The 19079-nt window shown below is 40.8% G+C and overlaps 1 long non-coding RNA gene and 1 pseudogene across 1 annotated transcript in view; both read right to left on the reverse strand.

Annotated features, from left to right (window-relative positions):
- LOC104662067 overlaps positions 1-19079 on the reverse strand; it is a 101093-nt gene that overhangs the window by 21728 nt on the left and 60286 nt on the right. The gene's annotated exons all lie outside the window — the stretch shown is intronic.
- On the reverse strand, positions 8686-11608 carry LOC104662066 (annotated as a pseudogene).

The raw sequence follows: 19079 nt of genomic DNA on the forward strand, positions 1-19079 counted from the left end.
TCCATTGAAGAAACTTTTAAAAATCGATAAGGCAGGGAATTTATATTTCTTATAAATATTTAAAAATCCTAAAGAATATTGAGAGCCAGGCAGAATAATAAAGTATGATTAATAGCTACCTCTTACTGACTATTTACTGTGTCCCAGGTACTATGTTAAGTGTTTTCTTTGTATTTAACTCATACAATAAGCTTTAAAGTTAATTATTTTGTTCCCATTTTGCAAATGAGAAAACTGAGGCCCAGAGCTCTTCAGCAACTTGATTAAGATCACAAGATTCGGATTTTTTAAATTATTATTTTTATTTTGGTGGTGATGGAATCTCACTGTATTGCTTAGACTGCTCTTGAACTCCTAGGCTCAAGTAGTCCTCCTATCTTAGCCTCCCAAAGTGCTGGAATTACAGGCTTGAGTTACCATGCCTGGCCCAAAAAATTAGGAATTAAAAGCAGGACTATCAGATGTCAAAGACCATGTTCCTACTCAGTGTGTTGTATGTCTTGGCAAGTTCTCATCTTTCTCCTAGAAGCCCACCTCCTTCATTTTAGGACTTTCTTTCCTTCTTTCCTTCCTTCCTTCCTTCCTTCCTTCCTTCCTTCCTTCCTTCCTTCCTTCCTTCCTTCCTTCCTTCCTTCCTTCTTTCCTTCCTCCCTCCCTTCCTTCCCTCCTTTCTGCACATTTACATTTCTAGGTGTGACTTCAGAAGCCATCTACCACACTCTATTTTTGCTTTTTCTTTTCTTTTTTCTTTTTTTTTTTGACAGGGTCTGTCTCTGTCTCCCAGGCACCATCTCTGCTTACTGCAACCTCCACCTCTCGTGTTCTAGTCATTCTTCTGCTTTAGCCTCCCGAGTAGCTGGGATTACAGGTGCCTGATATCACGACTCGCTAATTTTTGTATTTTTAGTAGAGACGGGGTTTCACCATGTTGGCCAGGCTGGTCTGGATCTCCTGACCTCAGGTGATCCACCCACTTTGGCCTCCCAAAGTGCTGGGATTACAGGCATGAGCCACTGTGCCCAGCCTACTCCACTCTAGATCCTAATTGTCCCACTGTTTTCTAGATTTTACCTTCTATTCCCAATCAAAAGTGGCCTATCCTGTGCCTCATTCTTTTAGGACTACTGTTTCATGCTATAATACCTTTAGTGTCTGGTAGTCAGGTATTCAATTAATACTTATTGAACATCACTGTGTGAGACCACTGTGATTCCTATTCACATGGGGCTTAGCAAATACTTGCTGGATAAATGAATGAATCCTGGAATAATCAAATGAGCAAACAAATACTAATATGCAATCAGTGACAATAGAGGAAGTTTTGAGAAGACAAAACATGAGTTCTGGAATAAGAAAGTTGGATTTGGATTCTGGCACTACCATTTGGGTTGTACTTATTTCTATTCACCAAATATTTCTGGCTGTGGTCATTTCAGGCGTTTGGTAGTACTCTATCTTGCACTGCTTAGTGTTTTCAAATTTCCAAGAGGCATAGATCTTTGGGATTGGGGAACAAGTCAGGATTTTTAGTTCTCAGGAATCCTGAAATCATAAATTATTGTTTTTCATGATCTTTTTTTACATGTATTTATATAATAATTAGCAGCCATTATAGTGAATACTAAGTCATCTTTCTGTGATAGGGTTATGCTATCGGAAGTTTTCTATTAGAAATGACATAATAATAAATGCATGGCTTATTATTACTGTGAATTGCTTTATTGCAACAAGAATATATGTTTCAATAACATGTAAAAATAATCTTCTTTATATAGACATCTGATACTAGAAAATATTAAAAGATGGAGACAATACCATAAGATAAATAGCAAGTAAAAATTATTACTAAAATGAAATATATTACCGCAAATATTTCTATAAGTTATCATTATTAAAATGAAAATGTAGAACACACAAAGAATTATTTGTCTAGCCAATTTCCTGTCTTTCATGGACATTTGTTCAATTGTGAGGAGTGCGTCCAAAAGCATCTTCAAGCTGAGCTTTAGAACACCTATTGTTTCATGTAAGTTATTTGCTTTTTAAATAATGAAAATAAAAATATTTGTTTTTCTTGTCTGCTCATTCTGGTTTTGATTTTGCCGTTGAAATTGATATCGCTTTTGCTAATTCAGGTTTTTGTTCAGTTTCTTATTTCCTGTCGGAGTCTTCACAACATTCATATCATCTGCTCCTTGCATTTCTTCAGTTAAAATATTTACAAAGAACTGTAGCCTAGAGGGAATATTCAAAAACTGAAAAACACCAGTCAACATTACTGGATTATATTCAAATAATATAACCCTCAGATCCCTTAGCAAAGTTAACAGCACTAAATAGAACCATGCATTGAAACTGCCAATTTAAGGACATTTGTTTTCAAAACTGGTTTCTTAGAACATCACTCATAGGATTTGTTTTTTGTTTGTTTGTTTGTTTGTTTTTTTTTTGAGACGGAGTCTCCCTCTGCCACCCAGGCTGGAGTGCAGTGGCCAGATCTCAGCTCACTGCAAGCTCCGCCTCCCGGGTTTACGCCATTCTCCTGCCTCAGCCTCCCGAGTAGCTGGGACTACAGGCGCCCGCCACCTCGCCCGGCTGGTTTTTTGTATTTTTTTAGTAGAGATGGGGTTTCACCGTGTTAGCCAGGATGGTCTCAATCTCCTGACCTCATGATCCGCCCACCTCGGCCTCCCAAAGTGCTGGGATTACAGGCTTGAGCCACCACGCCCGGCCTATAGGATTTGTATGAAGTACACTACACATACAAACTTAACGATGTTTATTTTATTTGCAAGAATGAGTCATCCAGCAGCCAAAGTCATGAATACACACTTACAATATAACAATGCTATAAGCAAGACTGATTAGATGATTCTCACTTCTCTAGTCCATCCTCCTACCCTGGTTCCCGGAAGTGTTGACCTTAACCTTTGATTTTGCACATTAGCGTTTTTGGTCTTGCTTTTTAAATCAACATGAGTAACATGTCTATGTTGATTCCTATTCTTTAATTTTTATGGAAAAATCATAATACTCGTTTTCTGTTTTCCCAATTTGTCAACTAACTTTCACTGGGACTTGGGATTTGGAAAAACATATATATTTACAGAAAACTGCCAGGAAGGCATTCCCTCGTGGAAATACTACCTCTCCCTTTAAAGTTACATGTGGCCATGTCACAGGGTTTAGGCAACTGGACATGGAAAGGAGTGGCCTGTGTTACTTTCAAGCAGAAACTCTGATGACCATTAAGTGATTTGCCATGTTTCCTTTTCCCTGCAGCATTGAGCATGGATGCACATGTTGTTAGAACCTCCAGAACTAGCGTTCCTGACTGACTTTGATAAGCTGAGACTGCTAATAACTCATGTCAAACATATAATATGCATGAGCAAGTTGTGTGAGGTTTTGGGGTTGTCACTACAGCATAATCTACAGTGACAGGCCCCATGCATCAGGCAGATTACATACCGTCCCTGAGTTTCAATTCCATTACTGAAAAAGAGGAAAAGTAATTTTCACTTCAGTTTTGTTTTGTTTTTCTTTTTGTTTTTTTTGGTAAGGACTATCAAGAAAAGTGCATCGCTTTGAATTAGGTCTAATACATAATAAATATTCAATACATTTTTCCTCTCCAAAGGGATAAAGATAATATTCTGGAAACATATTATATTTCAAAAAACGGGAATCAGAATGACATCAGAATTCCGAAATGCAACACTGGAAGCTAGATATCTAAGGAGCAAAGCCTTCAGACTTCTGAGGGAAACGTTTAGACATAGTTAAACTATCAGTTAGGTAGAAAAGTCTATACCTAGCCAAACTATCAATTGAATATGAGGGTAAAATGCAGTTATTTTCACAAAAATGTGTATGCTGTGCATCTTTTCTCTGGCAGTACTTCACCAAAATGAATGAATAATTTGTCCAAGAAGAATACATGTGGTCTAGGAAACGGGAGACTTCAACCTAAGACAGAGGGCATTTCTGTGAAGGGTTTTCCCAGCTCGAAGTCTGGGCAGAGCCTTGTAAGTAACTGGCTAGTCTGCAGCAGGAGAACAGGACTCAAAGGGAGACATAATCAGGAACAGTGTTAAAACTGGTAGGGAACCACACGTGTACAGAAAATAGTGCTGAGAGGGAGAGTACATTCTGTTGGAGAGTTTGAGAAGAATTCATGACAGTACACAGCTAAGCAAAAGGAAAAATATATACATAAGGCAATTACTAACTCCATAAACAAGAAAAAAATTCAACAAGAAAAAAAATGAAGTCATAATAGACTCAGCAGAGAAGATTTGCAGGGTTGTAATAATTTATTTACTAATTACCGATTGAATCAGAAATTTTAAAATAACTGCCAAATATAGGTAGAACAGGGGAGGAGAAGTTAGGAGAAGCTAACTCTTCATTTTTCAAATTAGGATATCAATAGATTATGCCTAAAACTGGTAAAACAAGAAATCTACTCTCAGCAGGTTATTTTAAAATATGGAGGCAGCCATGCATGATGGCTCACACCTGTAATCCCAGAACTCTGGGAGACCAAGGCAGGTGGATCCCCTGAGGTCCCGAGTTCGAGACCAGCCTGGCCAACATGGCCAAACCTGGTCTCTACTAAAAATATGAAAAATTAGCTGAGATTGCACCACTGCACTCCAGCCTGGGCAACAGAGCGAGACTCCATCTCAAAAAAAAAAGCGGGGGGGGAGGCATGTGTCAGAGGAAGCATGGGACAGATTTGAAAGGAGTTGCCCCTGAGGAGCTGCATTTAGGGTTTGAGACCACTGTTTTCTGTTATAAACCACATAGTGCTGTTTGATTCTTTAAAATATGGACATGTACTTACTCTGAGATGAAGATTAGTTACTACTTAAAAATTAATAAACACATACCTGAACCCATAAATATTTACATATTTACACAGAGCCCTGGGCTCCAGACCTAGGTCAGCCAGTGGCAGTTTTTGTGACCTGGGTAAGTCCTTTCATCTCTCTGGGTCTCAGTTTCCCAGTTTGCAAGCAGAAGGTTTGAACTCTCTGGCTATTGCACCTTCACTATTATCAAGTGATAATATTAGATACCACAAATTCACCATCATCAAAACACAAACTTGTAAAATATCTTGAAAATTTACAGACACACTCTTTTTATTTTTATTTTTATTTTTTGTTTTTTTCTTTTTGAGACGGAGAATATCGCTCTGTCACCCAGGCTGGAGTGCAGTGGCGCAATCTCGGCTCACTGCAACCTCCACCTCCCAGGTTCCAGCAATTCCCCTGCCTCAGCCTCCCAAGTAGCTGGGATTACAGGCTTGTGCCACCATGCCTGGCTAACTTTTGTATTTTTAGTAGAGACAGTGTTTTACCATGCCAGGCAGGCTGGTCTAGAACTCCTGACCTCAGGTGATCCACCCACTTTGGCCTCCCAAAGTGCTGGAATCGCAGGCATGAGCTACTGTGCCTGGCCCCAAACACATTCCTTTTCTTAGATAGAATACTAAAACAAACCAAAACATCTTAGATTACAAAAAAGGAAGTACAAAGGCCTGGACATATTGGCCATGATTTTTTAATGAAGTGCTTTCAGTAGCCAGGCAAGCTTTGTATGAGCTACACTTTTCACTCTAGACAATGCGGATTAATATGACCTTGAGTGTTCTCATTTTCACATGCCCCATTTTCTCTCAGGACAGTTTTAATAGTGATTAAACCAGAATTCAGTGTCCAGATGAGCACACGCGGAACAATCTTTTCACTGAAGAGCCCGTGTGTCCATTGCACGCCTTGGAGGTCTTGTGTGGAACTAATGAAGCACTTTGATGGTTCAGGGATTTTCATTAGAGGGAATTCATCGCCGCCTCACCTCAAGCTTCATGAGCCATTTCTCTAGCTGTGCTAAACTCCCAAACAAGTAGCGGCAGAGAGCATTTCCAAAACAAGAGAGATATCAAAGTCGCAGCTACTCTAAGACAGAGCCTCCCCTCCCGTTTCTGCCTCCTGCAGCTTCTCCTTTCTTCCTTCTTCTCTATTCTTTTCACGCACACCACCCACACAGTCCGTTGCAGATGGATATGTGGTTCCGGTGATTTAACCTTACGTTCTCCGTTCAGGCGCCGCAGGCGTGATTTGTTCTTCCGCGTCAGAGCTCGCTTCCCCAGCACCAGGTGGTGTGGCTGTGAGCAGGTGATGTTAGCTGGGTATAATTTTTAAAGTGCCATTTATTTATCTGGAAAGAGCAAGCCCCAGTGACCTACCTCCATTAAAAGTTCAATCCAGAAGAGTGAATCTGACAGCTCCAGACTTCTGGCCTCAGAGCTCTTGATTAATTTGTGTGCCCAGAGTCTGAGGTGAAAGCAAGAGCGGGATTTCCTGGGTGGCTGTTGGAGGTGCATTTGGCGGCCATTACTGCCCTTCCAGCTTCTTCACTCAGTTATGCTGAGCTGAGGTTCGTCACACTTTGCATAAGCCAACTCAATGAATACTTAAACAGCCTTATTCCCATTTTACACGTGAAGAAAGTGAGGCACAGGATGGTGAAGTGGCTTTCCCAAGTTTGCACAACTAGCAGTTGGTGACATCCGGTTGGAGCTGAGGTCTGTTTTGCTCTAAAGCTCGAGTCTTTTCCACTTGGGTTGTGTCTCGCATCTCCTTGAGGGCACTGCCTGCTCTGTGCCGCCAGGACTGGGCTGGAGGTGGCCACTGGGGTTTCATCCTGAGGGTCAGAAATTTGGTGAGTGAATGTGGACTGTCCCTGCTTTGGCTGCAGAAATATCTTTCCTCATTCTTGATCACCCTCATCTTTTTGAATCCCAGGTACAGGCCGAGAAGTGTCTATAGCTGACATGCAGAGTTCACCAGGATAGAATTCCAGTCCAACTTGGTCACAAAATGCATGTGCTTTTATGCCAAGTTATTGGACATGTGTCTAGAGGCATAAACTGACTTCGCTGCTCTTTAATTGTCTTCTTTGCTGTGCCTTCTGTTTTCATTCCTCCAGCTCTGTCTTCCTGCTTGCGGTGGAGCCGAAAGTCTCACTCTCCATTCTGGTTTGTAAGCCAACCCTGATTTTGCTGAGACGTAGGATAGCCATGTGCTATGCAGAAAGCTGGGACCTTCTCCAGCCTGAGGGAATGAAACTTAATTGGTCTGGGTCATTCTTAATCATTCCTCTCACCTTGTCGGTGATTGACTTGGGAGTAAGCATGTGACATTATTCTGGCCAAAGACACATCAGGGAAGTCCGTAGGGAACTTCTAGGAAAAGTTTCTTTGCTCTTAAAAAAAAAATGACTTGTAGAAAGAAACTTCCCTTTCCAAAGCCGGGTATTGTCTGAATGTATCTTAAACAATGGCAGCCAATTTGCAAACATGGCTGATGAGGGAGCAAGCCTAATGAACAAGCTCAGAACCAGGACTGCTGTTCCTTTGTTAAGCTTCTGAATTAACCAATGCTGCAACCATTCCCAACCTGTACATCTTGATAGATGGTAAAATAAATAGCTATATTGTTTATGCTGTTTAAATTTTTCTGTTACTTAGAGTCAAAAGCAACTTATCTAACAGAATTTCTCTTGTCATTAGATATTCCTTTTTTCATAATAGAAAATATTTTATTAGTCACTGGGCCTACAACAGTTTTCCATATAAGGAAAATACAGTATTAAATTATCTGTAATTGTCTTACATATTGAACAACCAATGAATGCATACAAGTAACCAATTATATGTGTGCAGAGACCAGCATCAAGGAAATGTTCATTCATAGATACATGTTTTCTAAAAAATATATATTTTAAGTTCTTGACCATCTTCTGCTATCATTTTTGCTATGTTACCTGAAAAGCCATCCAGATCTGTAGTAAAAGATCTTGTTAGCTACATAACTAAAGAAGTATTTCCCCAAGGAAGCTGGCGCCATCATGCCAGGACTTACAACATTTAGCTTTATTTTTTGAGACAGAGTCTCGCTCTGTCTCCAGGCTGGAGTGCAGTGGTACAATCTTGGCTCCCTGCAAACTCTGTCTCGCTGGTTCAAGCGATCCTCCTGCCTCAGCCTTCTGAGTAGCTGGGATTACAAGTGTGCATCACCATGTCCAGCTAATTTTTGTATTTTTAGTAGAGACAGAGTTTCACTATGTTGGCCAGGATGGTTTCCATCTCTTGACCTCATGATCCATCCACCTCATCCTCCCAAAAGTGCTGGAATTACAGGCGTGAGCCACCGCACCCAGCCAACACTTATCTTTCAACATGACTATACCATTAACATTTTTAAAATATTTCTCAGAATTGTATTCTTCAGTCTTTTCCATAATATAGTACATGGAAATTGCTAATAGCATTAAATTAATATTAATAAAACCTAATTCTATCTAAACCTTTTTCTCGTAAGAAAAAATATTACTTTAAAAAACAGACTTTTTGTTTCTTCTAAAAGAAGAAGTACTATATGGACTGTTCAATTGCAATGTCAAATACTTCCAGAAACACCATAGGACTACCAAGCTATTTCTATCGCTTTGATAAATTCCTTTCCTGCTCCAGTTTCTCCATGTTCTTGCTTTCTTGTGTCAAAATATCTTCCCTTAATTTGTTAAAATGAATGTGAGGGAAAAAATCTGATAAACTGGGGTAATAAAAATTTTTTGTGATCACAAAATGACTGGGCATCTATAGCTTCAGGGCTAACACTGTGGTTGGGAACAAAAAGAGTACAACCACAATAAAATATAGCTATCTATTAGAAGAACTGCATAAAGACATCTTTGGCCATGTAGGTTCTGGGCCCTGTGGAAATAAGTCAGTTGTATTGCCAACATGACAAAGAAAATAGCAATGTTCAGGATGAGGAACAACCTGTTATAGGAAACAGATAGTGATGAGGCCCTGCTATAAGTGGTTGCCACCATCCATGCCTGTCCAACCCGGCCTTTCATCAAGCCCCCATTTTTATGTTTCTCATATGTTACATCTGCAAAATCTAAAAGGTTTTTCTTCATCTTCATCTATGGGTAGTTCTTTCTGTGCCAGAATCTGAGCTTTCTGTCTAATCTTTTTCTCACTGACCTCAATCTGTGCAAAAATATCAGGGACGGCATCGACAAATTTAGAGCATTCGCCTGCCCTTCAGTTTTTCTTTGACTTCCTTTGTTGCTGCTGTTGCTGTGTTATGGCAAAAATCCTGTTGATGGCCTCCTCAGCCTGTCTCTTATCTGAAAATGTCAGCAGGCGGTCAGCAGTCTTCCTAAAGCTAGCTGGTTCCGGACTCGGGACAGTATCTGCTTCTCTAGCAGCTGAAACATTGGCTTAAAATGCTGCAGGTTCTGTTCCACAACAGCAGCATAGTCCTTCACCTGAGGGACAATGCTGCTCTTGATGACTGAATTCCGGTCAAACAGAATTTTGTGACAATCAGCAAGGACCTGTGCAAAGGCAGACTGTCCTGTGGCCTCACCTGTCCACAGGTATGTTGCGTAGGCATGTTTGCTGGTGGCCACGAACACATCCAGTTGCTGAGAGTCTCCGCGGATGGTGAACCTCTGAACACCTATAGATGACCCTATGAAGAAGTAAGCTGCCCTGGTGATGGAACTTCGGAGGTACATGGTGAAAATTCACAAAGTTTGTCCCATTGTAGGGATAGCCCCGAGGATATGTCACTGAGGCAAATGTTGCTTTCTTGTTGTAGCCAGTATCGTCCATCCAGTACTTTTTATAGAGACCATTTCTTTGCCTGATGAAAGCCCCATTTATGCCATCTACCACAGTCTCCTCAAAAGGAACATCCACATTGTGGAAGAAGCTCGCTGCTGTCTCCAGGGGACTCTCCTCTCCCAGGTGTATTTGGTCTACAAGGAGAAGCAGCTGTGGACATAGGAGGATCAGATTCCTCTGAACGTTCTTTAGGTTGAGTTGGAATTATAAGCTCCCACACCTTCTCCTTACATGAAAACCACCCCATTTTTCTCCTCTGCTGCAACCACTCTCCCCTAGCAGCTAGCTGCCAGATCATGCTGGTATTTAGATCATTTTGATGAGCAGTCTTCTGTGACCTGACCCTTCCAGGGAGAAAAGCAGCTCTTTGACACAGCTGCAGAAAACATCAAAACATTGTTGAAGAAGGTGTACTTTGACCCGTACAGAGCCTCAATAATTAATGAAAGGCATACAATTGGGAGCAAAACTAAATGAGTTTTGATCATAGTATTCATGCCCTGCATTAAAATTTCTCCATCCTTTGATCCAATCTTTGTATTTGTTTCTGTGGACAATGTCACATATTGCATGTTCCCCTAGTTTTCCAGACTTGAAGGAGAGGAAAGATTTATTGATTTCAGCTGGTAGTGCACTTCCATAAGTCACTACACCCAGTCGTCAAAATAATGCAGTGTGGGGGTGCCAAAGTCTGGAGGAGGAACTGATTTCAAGCTGGCATCATACCAGAGAAATTCTATGTGCAGAGTGCACCAGTGCTGCCCTTTGGACGGTGTTCCTGGACCTTCCACCACATGGTTCCTTCTGATTTGGTCAGCTAGCCAGTTACCACTGCCGTTACGCATGACAAATTTATCAAGGAACACTAATTGGCTTTCTGGACCATAAAATCAGTTGTAATTTGAGTCCACAGTAGCCACAGTCCTTTGAAACTCTGGCAGGATGGTTCTATACATAAATGCAAAGTGTTGTTTAAGCCACGGATGGCCAACATGGTTGATGTCAAAGTGCCTCTGGATGAGTAACATGTATTGGAAGAGTGATCTAGTGGTGTAGCTGCCATACGCAACTCCTTCATAGAGGGAGCCATCCATCACCTCCCTGAGCAAGACCAGAGTTTTTTTCACGATGGTCAGAACTTGTCTGATTCATAAGTAGGCTTCTTGAAGATATCCTTGTTTCGTCAGGACTAGGCATCCTGTGAGCAAAGCCATTCAGTTGGTGGGCTGATGGTTGTACAGGTACTGAAATCCCCATCCTCTCCTGTATGAGGTTTCATACATATACTCCGAGGCACTGGCAATCACTTCAAGAAACTTCTCCTGTTGTATCTTGCTCAGGTAATTGTATGAGAAGTCATAAGCAGTGGCAAAACCAAACAGGGAGTGAGCAAGCGGGACCTCATCCCAAGGAGCATCTTTCACCAACCAACTAGGCTGCGCTGCCATCTTCTCCATGTAGACTTTGGCCATGTCTCAGGCTTCAGTGTTCTCAGGATATAGCACACAGAACATTGCCAAGGCACCCAAGTTGTTTCCATAGATTTCATTCTAGCGGGCACTGTAGTCCTTGGGATCCCAGGGAGGGAGGTATTCCCAGGGACTGGACAGCATCGTGTGCACAGCCTCCATGAGGTGGGCTGCAGTGTGCTCATGTGGGCTGGCTACCCTGAGCTGCAGCTCCGCCACCTCTGCCCTGGAGAAGTACAGCATGGGGTGGCTGCCATAGTTGGCACTGGTGAAGGGAATCATGACTTCTGGGTTCTGGTCGGTGATATAGGCTGACACAACGCAAAGCAAATATATGAAAAACACACTAGGAGCACCCCTGTGTGTGAGTCCTCATTGTGGCATCAGATCTCCAAATCTCCAAGCCAACCAAACCATCTTCAAAAGATCCGCTCCCCACCGAGGCTACATCCTCTCCGGCGTCGCTTCCACAGCCTCCAGAGCCCACTCTCGGGCTCCCTCACTCCAGGGCACCCGGGCTCCCAGCCCCTTCGGAGCCAAGCTGTCACGCCATGGGTGTTGGTGGGCACTGGAGCGGGGATGTGCTGCTGCAGCCTCGGGCTAATATCATATCTAATAATATCATTAGATATTATTATACAATATTATTTTAGATGGTCTTGTACTATTCTTTTTACTCACATACCATAATTCATGTAACCACTTCTTTTTTGTTGTTGTTTTAGATTCCCATGTTCCTGCTATTATAGCATTTCTGAAGTGGCACACTTGTGCTCTTTTCTTATGTCCTTAGTTTAAATTCTGGGTTAAATGTTATGAACAATTTTAAGGCTTTTTGCGCATATTCTAAGTTTCCTAGAAGTTGTTATTAATGTATTTTGTTCTAACATTTAAAAATCTTTCCAGTTAAGGTCCTAGCCTCTCTCTCTCTCTCTTTTTAAACAGTGATGTCAATCACTATTAAAAGAATCATTGACAAAAAATACTATTCCTGCAAGTGTGAACTTAGTTCCTAAAATGAGTTCTGCTTAAGTAAAGTATATCTTGTAATAAACTTTAACATTGTATGTGCTTCAATCACATTACATTGAGTTCAGATGATTAGAATCTTATGATGTTAGATTCCAGGGCCAAGTAAGGTTATATGTTGGGGTGGATGGTTCTTAACTCTGGCTATATGTTTGGAATCACCTGGGGAACTTAAAGAAAACTGTCTTTAATGGTGCATGATCGATGTACAATAAACTACACGTATAAAAGGTGTACGATTTTCTAAGTTTTAATATGTATATATACCCATGGAATAATCCCTACAATCAAGATAAAAAGCAGTATTCCATCACCTCCAAATTGCAGGGTTCACCATCCTCGGTTGCCAGATAGTCAGTGTCTTAAAGCCCGTTGTTTCATATACTTTGTCTGCTTTTCTTTTTTTTTTGGTTGACTCAGGTAGGAGGGAAAATCCACTCCCTGATACTCCATCTTAGACCAAAGCAGATGTTTTCCATCTGAGGAGCTTTTAAAAAATAATCTCTAGGCTCCGCCAAGACCAAATGAATTGTGATATTTGGGGGAAGGCCTTTTGTATTAAAGTATAATTTATATGCAATAAAATTCATCTTCTTTAGCGTACAGTTTTGTAAATTTTGCCACATGCATACAGTCATGTAACTATTACAATCCATATAGAACAGGTCCATGCCTTCTCCCAAATTCTTTTGTGCCCCTTTGTAGTCAAACTGTCCTCACACCCGAAGCTCTTGGCAGGTGTTGATATGTTTTCTTTTCCTATAGTCTTGTCTTTTCCAGAATGACAAGGGAATGAAATCATGCAGTATGTAGTTTTTCAGTGTGGGCTTCTTTCACTTAGCATAATGCATTTGAGATTCATCAGTTTGGTTGATACAGTGTGTCCATAGTTCATTTTTATTGCTGAGTGTTACTCTGTATAGATGTGTCACAATTTGTTTTTCTATTCCCCTGTTGAAGAACGTAGCCTTAAAAAGCTTCCCCGGTGATTCTAATGTACCTCTGAAGTTGAGAATCACTGAGCTAGATAAAACTGCTCAATAGTCTATTAAGGTAAGTATTAGGCTCTTCCCTTGTGGCCTGTCTCCTTCAAATCACATCATCCTGTATCTGTAGCCTCCTCTGCCTTATCAAATAACTCATGATCTAATGTGTCCCCCGGTCAACCCAGACTCAGCTCTTAACAGCCTATCCCTTGGAAACATTTGCTTGTCCACCCCATGTGCCAGTCTCCCTCCTGCTCAGTTGCATGCACTCATCAGAAGGCAGATCTCTCATATCCAATTTCTCAGAAGATCCCTCTTAGATTTCTAAGATGACAGCATCCAATTGATAATTAATGTTAATGCTTTAATGGTATACTAGGATTCTCCAGAGAAACAGAATCGTACATGTGTGTGTATGTATACACATGTATTTATGACAAGAGTTGACTCTTGTAATTATGGAGGCTGAGTACTTCCACGATTTGACATCTGCAAGCTGGACAACCAGAAAAGCTGGTGGTCTGAATCAGTCTGAATCAAAAGGCCTGAGAAGCAGGGTACGGTTAGTGGAAGTCCCAGTCTGTGTCCAGAGGCCAGAGAACCAGGAACGCTGATGTCCAATGACGGGAGAATATGAATGTTCCAGCTTAAGAAGAGAGCAAATTTGCCTTTTTCCCCACATTTTTGTTCTATTTGGACCCTCCACGGACTAGATGATGCCCAACCACATTGGTGAAGATAATCTTCTCTATTCAGTTTACTAATTCAAATGCTAAATTCTTCCAGAAACACCCTCACAGACATACACAGAAATAACATCTTACCAACTATCCTGGCATCCCTTAGCCCAATTGAGTTGACACATAAAGTTAACCATAAAAAATGGGCAATGTTGGCTGGGTGTGGTGGCTCACACCTGTAATCCGAGCACTTTGGGAGGCCGAGGTAGGTGGATCACCTGAGGTCAGGAGTTCAAGACCAGCCTAACCAACATGGTGAAATCTCGTCTCTACTAAAAGAATACAATTAGCCGGGTGTTATGGTGCACACCTCCGGTCCCAGCTACTCAAGGGAGCTGTGGCAGGAGATTCGCTTGAACCTGGGAAGCAGAGGCTGTAGTGAGCCAAGATTGAACCGTTGCACTGCAGGCTGGGTGACAGAGCGAGATTCCATCTCAAAAAAAAGGGTAATGTGACAGAGGTTAATATCAATCTGGGTTTCTTGGAAACACTCAAAAAGTATAGCATGGAGATGCAGATCCTCTCAAATCCTCTCTTCAGTTTTAGCTGTATGTAATCCTGAAGCTAGACTAGTTGTAATCCAAAAGGATGATGATTTTTAAAAATTAAAATACACACACACAAAGTTCAACAGTAGATGAAAGTGTTAAAAGACCCTCCCCACGCTGTAGCACCAGTTCCAAACTCAGAAGTAACAACCATATATAGTTTTCTAGTATCTCTCCAGGAAATCTTTCATGTGTATATCAGCATATAAAAATAGATCTATATTTTATCTTTTAAAAATTATTTATCTATACAAGAGGGATTTTACTGTGCAGAATGTTCTGTGCCTTGATTTTTTTCCCTTAACATATTATGGAACTCCTTTCACATTGTACCTACCTCATTTTTATTTTTCAGTGTGTCAAATGAATATGTCATAATTTATTTAACAAGCTTACTGCTAATAGAATTTAAATTGTTTCCTTTTTCTGTTTTTGGTATTACAGTGTTCCAATGAATACAATGCTTGTACACAAAGCTCAAAAGTATGTCTGCAAGACATCTGAAAGGTGAATTCCTAACAGTGGACTCTTTGGGTCACAGGGACTATGTATTTACATGTTTTAAAGCTACAGCCAAGTTTGAAAAGTGAAACTTTTTAGAATCCAATTTTTGTTTTAGAATAGTTTTAAATTTACAGAGCATTTCAAAGATAGCAGATCCAGTTCTCATACACACTTCATGCACTTTCCCCTGTTATTAATATCTTACATTATTAGTATGGTACATTTGTCACAACTAATGAACTAATATTTATACACTGTTACTAATTGAAGTTCATACTTTATTCAGAGCTCCTTAGTGTTGACTTAATGCATGGTTTCTGACCCAGGATCCCAGCCATGATATCACATTACATTTGGTCATCCTGGTCTCCCCAGGCTCCTCTAACTGTGACAGTTGCCACTTTCCTTGGTTTTGATGACCTTGACATTTTTGTTTCTGTTTTTGTTTTGACAGAGTTTCACTCTTGTTACCCAGGCTGGAGTGCAATGGCATGATTTCAGTTCCCTGCAACCTCTGCCTCCCGGGTTCAAGTGATTCTCCTGCCTCAGCCTCCCGAGTGGCTGGGATTACAGGCATGAGCCACCCTGCCTAGCTAATTTTGTATTTTTAGAAGAGACAGGTTTTCTCCATATTGGTCAGGCTGGTCTCGAACTGCTGACCTCAGGTGATCTGCCCACCTCGGCCTCCCAAAGTACTGGGATTATAGGCGTAAGCCACCGTGCCCAGTCTGACCTTGACAGTTTTGAGAAGTACTAGTTGGGTATTTTGTATCATGTCCCTCTACTGTGGCTTATCAAATGTTTTCCTGCTAGATTGGGAATATGGGTTTTGGGAGGAAGGCCACAGAGGGAAAATGCCATTCTCACCACATCTTATCAGGGACATGTACTGTCAACGTGACTGATCACTGTTGATGTTGACCTTGGTCACTTGGATGAGGTGATGTCTGTCAGGTCTTTCCATGCTAAGGTGACCTTTTTTCTGTTCTTTCCATATTGTATGCTTTGGAAGAAAGTCAACATTTGCAGCCCACACTTAAGGGATAGAGAGCTCTGCCCCACTCCTTGAGGGGAAAGTATTATTTGGATTTTGTTGTATGAGAGGTTTGATTATACTTGCCTGTTTCAAAGGAAGACGCTCTGAGGGGATTCCAGATATATGGGATATATCCTGGAGATGATCCCATAGATTATGGAGAGAGATTTGTTATTCTTTTCCACAACTGTATAGCACTGTATTGAGTATATTTGTCTAGCTTCATCAAATAATTTTTTATACTTGGGCATTTTGGTCTTTCCATTCTTTTGCCATTATGAATAGAGCTGCAATGAACAAGTTTCCACATACACCTTTTTTGCCTTTGTATTTTTGCAGTGTAACTTTGGGATAGATTTCTACAAGTGTGTTTACTAGGTCAAAGGGTGAAGGAGTGTGCACAAGATGCTACAAGATCCCTTCTGTAATGTTTCTAATGTTTGGCATTTCCTCCAACAACGTATGAGAATGCCAGTTTCCCCATAACCTTGCCATAAAGCATTTTGCTAAACATTAATATTCTTGTTCATCTGGTAGGTAAAAAATGTTATCCCCAAAGAGTTTTAATTTGCATTTTCCTAATTCTGAGTAAAGTTGAACATCTTATAATAATAAGTTTACAAACCACTGATAATTCTTATCTGGTCTGTCTACTTGTTACTCCTTCCACTCCCCCCCCAACTTTTCTATAGGATTATTGGGTTTTTCTTCTCTATTTTTAGTATTTCTTTATATATTAGGAACATTAACCTTTTGTGACATAATTTTCAAAATGTCCCCATTTGTCAAATGCCTTCTAACTTTGCAGTGGTGTCTTATTGCCATGGAAAGTTTCAGAAAATAAAATTTATCCATATTTTCTGGCTTAACTTCTAGAAGTAGACTGAAAAATCTTGGCTCTGAATGATTTCACCACCTTCTCAGCAGGAGGTCCTATGAGCATCACTTGTTATCCATCAGTCCTTTTTGCAGATACTTTTGGCGCAGATACTTGGATGCACCTACTATAGATCAGGAGTTGCACCTGGTTCCTTCCCTCAAGCTGATTATGGCATACAGAAGGAGGAAAAAATGAGAAAACACATATGGATGGTCCAGTGTGATAAGTCCTGCAATGGAGACAAAATGTTAAGGGGCACGCATTTATGGTGGGGTGACAGTTGGGACAGGATGAGGGAAGGCTTTGCAGAAAAGCTGATATTCAATTGCGGTTTTGAAGAGTAAATGGTGTGAGCCCAACAAAGGGCATTCCAGGCAGAGGGCACAGGCCGTGTGTGCAAAGGCATGAGGAGTGTGCCATTGGGAAACTACCTTGATGTAATGGCAGCCTCACAGAACACTACCAGGCAAGCTCTCTTAAAAACAGGGAATAGAAAGCCTCCCAGAACAAGTAAAATACTTGAATGAGCTGGTTTATTGATTCCATTTAAAACACATAGTGAGAAACAAGGAGACATGTGGAGTAGGCTAATACACTTAGAGAAAGATCTCAGTGGATGGAAGATCCCACTGTCTGCACCCTGTGCTAGCAACATTCTAATTGTGGAAAATAATAACCATGATACATAAAGCATATTATAGTACTTTCAAAGGTTATCTTGTTTAGTTCTCACAAAAGCCCTATGAAGGAGTCACTCTTATTCCCATTTTCCAGCTTCATTGTTCTGGCTCCAGGTCCATCTCTCTTTTTACATATTGCAGTGGGGATAAAATGGTCTTCACCTTCTCAAGTTCTTTAAGAAGATTAATGGCCCTAGCCCTTCAAACAGTGTCCAGAGATGGGTAGATGGGCACATGTGAAGTGAAAAGGGAAGAATTCTAACTCCTTCCCCAAGGCATGAGGGCAGCCTCACAGAATGCCAGTGACTATATCCAAAGAAATTCTCCATCCATTTGCCAACTTTCCCTCACTCCTTAAAGTCCTCTTTATAAGCCAGAGGTGATTGGTCAGCTAAGATGAGTACAACTGGATTATTCAGCCCCCTCCTTTGTTTGGGTGGTTCAGGACTTCAATTTGGAATGTGAAAGTGGCTGCCAGCTATTGGTCCAAGCCCAAACTGAGAGCGAAGATTTCCAGTGCAACAGCCTGTTTCAGCCTTCCTGAGCTCTGTAGACAGGCTTGCTGGATTACACATGGAGGCTTCCATCCATTTTGGAAGTTGGCTTACTTCAGTCTTTTCTCTGTGCTTGTAACTAAAGTCAGTGCTTCTCAAAGCGTGGTCTCTGGACCATATCAGCATTACCTAGAAACTATTTGTTGTTGTTGAGGTAAAATTCACATAACATACAATCAAAGTGAACAATCCACTCATGTTTAGTACATTCTCAGTGTTATGCAACCATCACCTCTATCTAGTTGCAAAATATTTTAATTACTCCAAAAGGAAAGCCTATACACATTAAGTAGTCAGTCCCCATTCCCCCCTCACCTTGGCCTCTGGAAACCATGAATCTACTTTTCATCTCTACGGATTTGCCTATTCTAGGTGTTTCATGTAAATTGAATCATACAATCTATGACTTTACGTACGTGGCTTCTTTCACTTAGCGTAATGTTTTGGAGGTTCATCCATGTTGTAGCATGTGTTAATACTTCACCTTTTTTTTAATGGTTCTAGGAACTTTTTAGAAATGCAAATTTCCTGCCTTACCCAGACCTAGTGAATAAGAAACTCTTAGAGGTGTATGGGGGCAGCAATTTGTGTTTTTGTAAGTCTCTTGGTGATTCAGATGCATGCTAGAGTTTGGGAACCACTGACTTAGGGGATGCCAGTCTCTGATGTTTAACTCAGAAGGAAGTTGTTGTCTTCCTAAATTCAGTATATTATGATTCAGTTGAAGACCCATAGTTGATGTAGGCATTTTAAAAACAAAATATATTTTCATTTTTCTTGATGTAAGAGAGAGCTCTCAGGATCTGGCAAATTCATTTTTTGTCTTAAAATACATATATGTCAAAAACTACAGGGCTTCCTTTTGAAATAATTCCAAATGATTTTGAATCTCTCCATGTTAACTTTAACCTTTCCATTTTGTTTCTATCCTATGTTGG

This window comes from Rhinopithecus roxellana, chromosome 16 (genome assembly GCF_007565055.1).
Source record: "Rhinopithecus roxellana isolate Shanxi Qingling chromosome 16, ASM756505v1, whole genome shotgun sequence".
In the NCBI taxonomy this organism is placed as follows: Eukaryota; Metazoa; Chordata; class Mammalia; order Primates; family Cercopithecidae; genus Rhinopithecus; species Rhinopithecus roxellana.